Genomic DNA, 8759 nt, shown 5'->3' with positions numbered 1-8759 from the left:
CCCAGGCTGGAGTGCAGTGGCCGGATCTCAGCTCACTGCAAGCTCCGCCTCCCGGGTTTACGCCATTCTCCTGCCTCAGCCTCCTGAGTAGCTGGGACTACAGGTGCCCGCCACCTCGCCCGGCTAGTTTTTTGTATTTTTAGTAGAGACGGGGTTTCACCGTGTTAGCCAGGATGGTCTCGATCTCCTGACCTCGTGATCCACCCGTCTCGGCCTCCCAGAGTGCTGTATATTTAAGTATTCTTAATTCCCCATTGTATTATGAGGAGCATAGAGTTGGGAGAGCCATTTAAAAACATTTCAATCCCACTCTGTATGAGTACTGTGGTTCAGTCACAGGGTCTGCTTTGACATTTCCAAATTCTTCAGGGTGAATTCAGATTGCTATGTGGTCATTTCATTCACTTTCATTATAACTGATTCCTGACAAATCTAGTATTTTGTAGTATTGTAGATAACTACCACCCTTTCAGGCTTAATACTACACACATAACTTCAGTGAGTTCCGAGGTCAAAGTAGAAATTCATTGCCCTTCTGTTTCCATAGAATCCCATTTCTCTTTTCTACCTTACCTTTGGAAACTTTGTCTCCACCAGGGGTTCAAATCTGCATATCCAATGAATCAAAAGAATATGAGAGCAAAAACAATAGATTTGCTTAAAAGCAACACTTTTCTTCCAGGGTTGGCTAAAAGAACTAATGAACAGAAACAGGACTTAAAGCCAAGAAGCACCCCTCTGAATAGCCCTGTGAAACTATTTTTCTGGGCAGATTAACAATGAAAAATCTAATTCTATGTTGAAATCCTGAATCTTCATCAGTCAATATGCCTAGCTACACACCAAATGGCTCTTAAACTCACAGATTTCCCTGGGAGGAGAAGACTCATGTGTTGCTGCCTCAATATACCCAAGAGAATGGCAACGAGAAAGCTTATTTCAAATCAATATTTAGTATGGCTTAAAAATGCTTGCCTGCTGAAACTATATTGACTTCAGGAGTTCTGGAAAAGGAATCACATTTTCCTTCTTTGGCACCTTGCCTTTAGGGGATAAGAATCTAGGAAATCATGAGCACGATTTTTCCAGACTCTGAATAGAGGGTGGAAATATATGCAAAGGCAGTGAGGAGTGAGATGGAGACTGACTTTTTTCATACATGCCAGATGGATAAACCCCAAAGGGAAACAAAACTGTTGGGTTAGAAGAGGACCAATGGCTGGCTTCATGCCACAGTCTGCTCCTCACCTAGCATCATCCAGCTGGAAGTTTGTTAAAAGAACTTCGGATAGGTATGACCAAACATCTTGGGTAGCAATTGGCCAAATGCCAACTGATCCTCAGACAATGTATACCAAAATGTAAAGAGAGCTGGGTATTAAAAACGAAACAAAACCAAACCAAGAAGTGTGCTAAGGAAACAGAACACACAAAGGCCGTCTCTCCCCAAGTTATCCCTTTGCTAAGCAAGGAAAAAAATAAATAATGTACAACTTTAAGTCTGAAGGTTAGTGTAAAGACAAGGCTATATGAAAAACACAGGTGTTATTGCATTTTCAAAGCGGAAAGGGAATAACACCATGGCCATGGTATTACATATTACTTTTCTCTTTGGTTGAGTTCATACCACAAGGAACATCTCAGAAGTTCTGGAAACAAGAGACTGAGAATTGAATTCCATTGAGAACTGAGCAAGATTTTATAAGCAACATAATCAAGCAACTCTTCAAAACCCTTCATGTAAGGTTTTAGAAATACTGGCTTTAAATAAAGATTTATCTTTTCCCAAAACTAAGCACCTGCTGTTACTGTTTTCTTGGCATATAATCATGAATTCATACCTGACCCCTGTATATATGATATTCACAAACATAACTTTTCCATTGACAATAATATAATCAAAATATATCATATTTTATTCTCATTTGCTCTGACATTTTTAATCTAGCGCTCCCAAACCAAAGTCTTGTTATTTCTGTTTCCCTATTGTAGCCAGAGGACATTTTCATACCTCTCTGGTTTTGTTTCTCTGGTTTGTTAGTTCTACTGCTTCCCTGAAATATCTTTCTCCTTTATCAATTTGGCATCTTGAGAGCCCACTCATTTCTTATCACTTTTTACCATGTTTTATTTTGCCTCTGTTTTTAATAATTCTCACCTTTCCCTCTTTCTGATGTCACATACAAGCAAAATAGGTTTCAGAAAAAAAAGTGCCATTAGTTAAGTGAAAGAAATGTGAACCTCTGTGTTTACTATAGGTCAAATTTTATAAATGCAGAAACAATCATAATTTGTAATCAAATACCGTATTTTTACCTTTGGCCTAAAATTTATTTGGGGTAAATATCAGGATCAATAAATAAATCCAAGATACTTTATTTTTTATAAATTTTCAAAAATAAAATGATCTTATAGCAGAGTTCACCAACTTTAGTTACAATGTTTGCATCTCAGTTTCTACACAAATATAAAATGATTGAATAAAGACTTCATTCAAATTGACAAATTAGCCAAGTTGTAAAGTATTCTATAACTAATTCTGAATTGTAAACCCTGTTCCAAATTGAGAAAAAGATATCCTAAAATATATTAACATCATTGTAAAACAATTTAGAAGACTGTAAGTTAAGAATCAATTTCAAAATAACTTTAAATTTTAAATTTCTACATTTTAACAATGTTAATATTTTTCTAATAATTGATTTGAAGTAATTGCAGAGAACACAAACTTTTGACAAGCTTTCTTCACCTAATAAGTATGTAAGTCATTTAGTCTTCCACAGTTCCTTGATGGTCCTATCTGATTTCAAGTGACTAAAATAAATCCGTTATGTCTTACCTTATTAAGTTTGTCAAACAGGAATTAAAGACTAGTTGAGTAAATGCCAACAGCAAGGACTGTGGTAGGGGGTGAAGTTAGCTATTTGATATTGTTCTGTTCTGTGGGAAATAAAAGTCTTCGCTTTAGGATCTTTTGCAGTCTTTTATTCATGTTTATTCGACTAAGTTAAAGCAAGAGTGGTCAGGCATTTGGCCAGGGTGCAAGATCTGGGTGGGATCAGTAAGCAATTTAAAGGAACAGTGTCTTTCAGAATGAGACTGTGTTTTCCAGACTATTGTAAAAACAACTTGAGAGATCTTTCTACATTTTAGGCATTGGTTGACAGCCTGCCTTTTTTCTCATGCTATGTCCTTCTCTTTTTATTGCTACATTTCTTTGCCTGGGGGATGTGCTCTAAGATACTGGTTCTGAACATCTCTGTGAAGGAGTATAAATGACACCAGACTCAGATTCAAAGCTGTTTTTTCAAGAGAGGTAACAGTTTGATTGTTATTAAAGCTGAATGATGAGTACATAGGTGTGCATTGTTCTAGTCTTTGTATTTCTGTGATTTTTGAAATTTTTTGTAATAAAACATATACATAATATACAGGGAAAGAGTGGTCTGAGTATAGTCATAGTTCTACCCCTAACTCTTATGGGGGCTTCAGTTTCCCACTTATGAGAGAGTGGATTTAAACATTTATTAAGATGTGTTCAAACTGTAACATGAGAGGTGTACAGCGGTTAATATTTTGGTCTCTGTCTAGGAGAGGAGGTCACTGTGGTTTTTCCACTCTCTTTTTCCCTATTTTCTACCTTGTGGTTACAGCCCATATTAAGTCAATGTTTATCAGTGTAATATGTACTGCCAAGAAGCCACTTGACCCCTAGACAACTAACAGGCAGGCTTCTCCATGGACTTCCTCTGAAATAGAAAATAGCAAAATCATCCGAGAAAGCAATATAAACGTTCATGTTACGATTATTTAAAATGAACTTTCTTAGGCATTTTAATGTGTATGAATTTCCTTATTATAGCAATAATAGTCTCCAATTCATGGACACTTACCAGGTGCTAGGCACTGTCCTGAGTGCTTCACACCCATTACCTCATTTAGTCCTTCACAAGCATAACCACAGTCCTCACTTAACATCCTCCATAGGTGCTTGGAAACTGTGACATAAAGTGAAACAATAGGTAATGAAGCCAATTTTCCCATGAGCTAATTGATACAAATAAGAGTTAAGCTCCTATGGCGTATTTCTAGTCACAAAAACATCACTAAACCTCTAAATAAAGACTCAAAACACCTCTAATATTAAACATTGGAATTAATCTAAGCCATACATACATTTATGAAAGATTGATAAAAACAAGATAACTGTTTACCTCCATGTTTCCAGTTCAGGGTCATGGTTGACCAGATCCTGTCCCAGCAGCTGAACCAGCTGCAAGGCAGGAACCAGCCCCGGACAAGATGCAATCCTGTCACAGGGCACTCATACACCCATCCACTCTCTCAGACAGGGACCCTGTAGACACACCAATGTACCTAATGGGCAGAGCTTTGGGATGTGGGAGGAAACCCCAGGACCTGGAGAAAATCCACACAGACATGGGGAAAACATGTCAACTCCACACAGTGAGCCTGGTCCAGGAATTGATTTTTTTCTCTCATCCAGTATTATAACAAAATGACATTGAACAAAACATTATTCCAGGACCCCTTGTACTTATAGTAGAAGTTGTAAGAATTCAAATTTTTCCAAGACGGAGGCAGAGAGAGGTTCTATAACTTGTCCACGGTCATACTAAAACTAGAGAATGGCAAAATGAACTTTTAACTCAGGTTTATAAGACCTGTGAGCCTCACTTATAACAACTACTGTGTCATTAAGTATCCATGTGAATGTCTGTGTTTTCACTGTCTCCTCACAAAACAGGTTTTGAGGAACTGAGGAAGTTTCGTGAGGCTTTGGTAACAGAAGAAAGAAACAGTGGGTATAATGCAGAAGTAACAGTGGAATTTCCTAGGGAACAACCTTGTATTTACCTGGTAGCCTGTGGGTGTCAATCACACTTTTTACTTTTGTGAGATGAGAATCAAGAGACAAGGAAATAGCATCTTTTCAGGTCAACTCTCTCTTTGCTGAGGCAAGTTAACAACATGCAGAATAATAATGCCACTAAGAAGCAAACAAGTGATTCCTGGATGGGGGAAATGGACTAAAGCCCTTCTGTTTTGGAGCTGTTTTGCTTAAAGTTGGTAGGAGGTTGGAGTCCAGGTTACTCATCCATTCCCTTTCTCCAACATTAAATAGGGTAACTCAAACCAAAGATTTGCCACCTCTCATTCCCAAGCGTGAAAATCAGCACTAAGTTGATTGGGAAGATTATGCAAAATAAAATCTTCAGTTTTGTCAATCCATAAAAGGCAATTAGTTTTGCACCCACAGAAACAATGCGCCACTGCAATCCTAATCCCAACAGATGGTCTTGAATTAGTATGCTGCTGGACACACACCAGACCAAATAAGAGAGCATGGATAACCCTAATGACTAGAAAAAGGCAACGTGGAGCCCATGCCCTTCTGACAGTTATTTTGTAGTAAAGTCTTTCTAGAAGAAATATAGCACACTATTTTCATTGTTACTACTATAAATAGCCCAGAGTAAGCACTCATATTTGTGAAATGAATGATTATTAGAAGTAATTTTTAGTGTTTATCAATCACTTGAGATCTATGATACAATAAATTGCTCTTCTCCAAAGCTCTGCTAGATGAAAATCTTTTTTCAACTTTTTCAAATTCTTTGAATATGCTACCATAGTAGGATCTGCATTGTGTTTATTGATTCTAGTACCAGTGCCAACATCTTAATTTCAGTGGTGATGGTATTTTGGGGTCCTAGAATCATTTAAAAAGAGACAAGTCTGCTAGGACTTACATATTTCAGAGAATTTTATCTGCATTAATCATAGAAAATACAAAAAAAAAAAAAAAAAAAAAAGGCTGGTAACAAATCAAAGTTATACATTTCGACCAAGATAAGGCATAGTATAGTTTCACAGAGCTTCCTCCTATTTTAGCCACCTCCCACACAGCTAGATCTAGAGGTAGAAAAAAAATTACCAACTAACAAGGAAGAATGGAATGACCTTTGTACCTATTTGAAGAAATTTGTTCTTGAAGGTCCTTTTCTTTTCCTTTTCTTTCCTTTCCTTTCCTTTCCTTTCCTTTCCTTTCCTTTCCTTCCCTCCTTCCCTTCCTTCCCTTCCCTTCCCTTCCCTTCCCTTCCCTTCCCTCCCTTCCCCCCTTCCCTCCCTTCCCTCTCCCTTCCCTTCCCTCTCCCCTCCCTTCCCTTCCCTTCCCTTCCCTTCCCTTCCCTTCCCTTCCCTTCCCTTCCCTTCCTTCCCTCCTTCCTTCCTTCCTTTCCTTTCTTTCCCTTTCTTTCTTTCTTTCTGTCTTTTCTTTCTTTCTTTCTCTTCTTTCTTTCTTTCTTTCTTTCTTTCTTTTTCTCTTTCTTTCTTTTCTTTCTTCTTTTGTCAGTAGAAAAGTTGATATAGTAGAATTTCTAACAATTGCCCCAAAGCTCTGAAATTTCTGGGATTCATTATCCTTGGACCCAGAATATGACTAAGGCATTCTCTCAACTCCTTCATCAGTAATTAGAGGGATACTGCCTTAGTCCATTTTGTGTTGCTATAAAGGAATACCTAAGGCTGAGTAATCTATAAAGAAAAGAGGTTTATTTGGCTTACAATTCTGCAGGCTGTGCAAGAAGCATGACACCAGCATCTGCTTCTGGTGAGGGCCATTGACTGCTTCTACTCATGGCAAAAGGTGAAAGGGGGCCAGCATGAGAGGATCATATGGTAAGAGAGGGAGCAAGAGAGCAGGCAGCGAGGTGTCAGACTCTTTTAAACAATCAGCTTCCCCAGGAACTAATACAGAGAGAACACACTCATTACCGCAGGGATGGCACCAAGTCATTCATAAGGAATCCACCCACATGACCCAAACGTTTCCCATCAGGCCCCACTTCCAACAGTGAGGATGAAATTTCAACATAAGGTTTGGAGGGGGCAAATATCCAAACCACGCAAACACCAAAACTATATTGGTCTTATTTGTCAACAAAGGGAAAGATTAAAAGCATTCAAAGACAATACGAAAATAAAAATTATCATTGGTAATAAAATATAGGATGTGGCATTGCTTAAATCTGAAACAGCGTGACTTCAGTCTCTATTCCCTCACCAAATTCTGATTGAGTTGATCCTTCTACATTCCCTCTACTATTTTTCAATTCTTACTATTATTTAATAAACTTTATGGTTTAGAGCAGTTTTGGTGTACAGCAACATGGACTTAATTATATTTTATATTGTTTACTCCCTAAGATCTCTTGCTTCATTATTTGTCATTCAATCCCCAGCTTGAATAATTGTGTCACATCTGCAACACACAGTGCCTCGTAGGCTATAGTGACAGGCTAAATTCCCATTATACTAATCTTATGACTATTAATCTCTTTCTCTAAAATGTTTCTTCAATATTAATATTTCTTCTTTCCATGCTGTTTATTCCTTACTAAATGCAGTTATTTTGGACCAAAAAAAAAATCAAGGTGCCATCTGGAAAATTTTACAATTTTTTTTCTAAGAAATATCTGAAAGTAGATTATCTAGTCCTATCATAGGTTTGAATGTTCAATATTTTTCTTTAACTATTTTCTTTGGTCAGTGGATAGAGCAGTTTTAACTTTTTCATGCAGAGCCTACAAATAGAGAAAGATCAGATCTATTTACACCTTGACTAAACCCTGCTTTAAATGGAAAAGTATTTCTATTTTTCACTGAGTTCATTTTACTTTCAGGCATTAGACAGTGTTGTTCTAGATCTTGGTGAATGCTTTGATTACCACTGATTGGTATTTAAACTTTTCTTGTCTTGGGGACAAACAATAGTGTCAAATCTCTGAACTGGAAGGAAACTTAGCAATCACTTTTATTTAATTCTGCCATTTCACACTTGATAAAATAGAGGACAGATATTAAGACCCACCCAAAGGTCAAATCATTAATCAGTGAGGGAATAAAGTTTAGGTCTTTGTACATCAAAGTGGCCATCTTTCATTATCTCTAAATGCCGTAGAAAAATTTTAGGCCTTTGCACTATCCAGGCTTGTGCTTGAGCAGGAGAAAGAGGAGGCTGTATGGCTAATAATTTATATTTATAAGGATTTAACTTTAGTGGCAAATGGCTCAGAACAAATCATCATGGGCTAAGTTCCAGCACATTAAAGAGTCTCACCTCTCACTGTGTAAATCTTAATGCCTGGGCCATTAAAGGCAATGAACACCTCTTCGAACCCTGGGTTGAAAAACTTTCTCCTACAGGTTTGGGCAGGTTTATCTGAGTAACTGGGAATTGTTACAGCTACTTCAGTAACTGACGGCCCATGTTTTTCATCCCTAATCAAAATATAGCCAGTAATATAGGTAGATATCATTGTTTGCATGAATAATAAGTTGTGGAAACACAATACCCATTCGGGTTTTCTGGGCAGTGTATTTGAGATTTAATAAGAATATCAAAAAAAAAAAGTTGTAAAATAACTCTCCCAAATTTCTGGAATAAAAGTGTTTTAAGAGCATTAAGTAACTTATTATCCCATGTTATATTAAGCCGTTACAATGCTGGTTTATACAACATTGTTCCCAATTAAGGTAATAGGGTCATCTGTTTTTTTGATTGCATCTAAATTATCTAGTTCCTCCTGTACAACAGTTTGTTTCTTCTTCTGCCTTTATAAATTCTATACTAAGGGTAGATTATTCATGGACAAAGTTTATAGTAAAGGGGACTTGAGGTGAATTTTTTTTCGTATTTGGGGATATGAACAACCTTTTAATAATATTAAATTCTA

At 37.2% G+C, this 8759-nt stretch overlaps 1 protein-coding gene across 3 annotated transcripts in view; it reads right to left on the bottom strand.

Annotated features, from left to right (window-relative positions):
• Positions 1-2973, bottom strand: part of COL28A1 (collagen type XXVIII alpha 1 chain) — a 186714-nt gene extending 183741 nt beyond the window's left edge. For all 3 annotated transcript variants that reach the window (XR_001889567.1, XR_001889566.1, XM_017893897.1), the window contains exon 1: positions 2838-2973. The gene's annotated coding sequence lies outside the window, so the exon portion shown is untranslated. The remainder of the gene's footprint in view (positions 1-2837) is intronic.
• Between the last annotated feature and the right edge of the window lie 5786 nt (positions 2974-8759).

Source organism: Rhinopithecus bieti, unplaced genomic scaffold (assembly GCF_001698545.2).
Source record: "Rhinopithecus bieti isolate Rb0 unplaced genomic scaffold, ASM169854v2 scaffold_23881, whole genome shotgun sequence".
NCBI lineage: Eukaryota > Metazoa > Chordata > Mammalia > Primates > Cercopithecidae > Rhinopithecus > Rhinopithecus bieti.
This window is presented reverse-complemented; position numbering and strand designations above follow the sequence as displayed.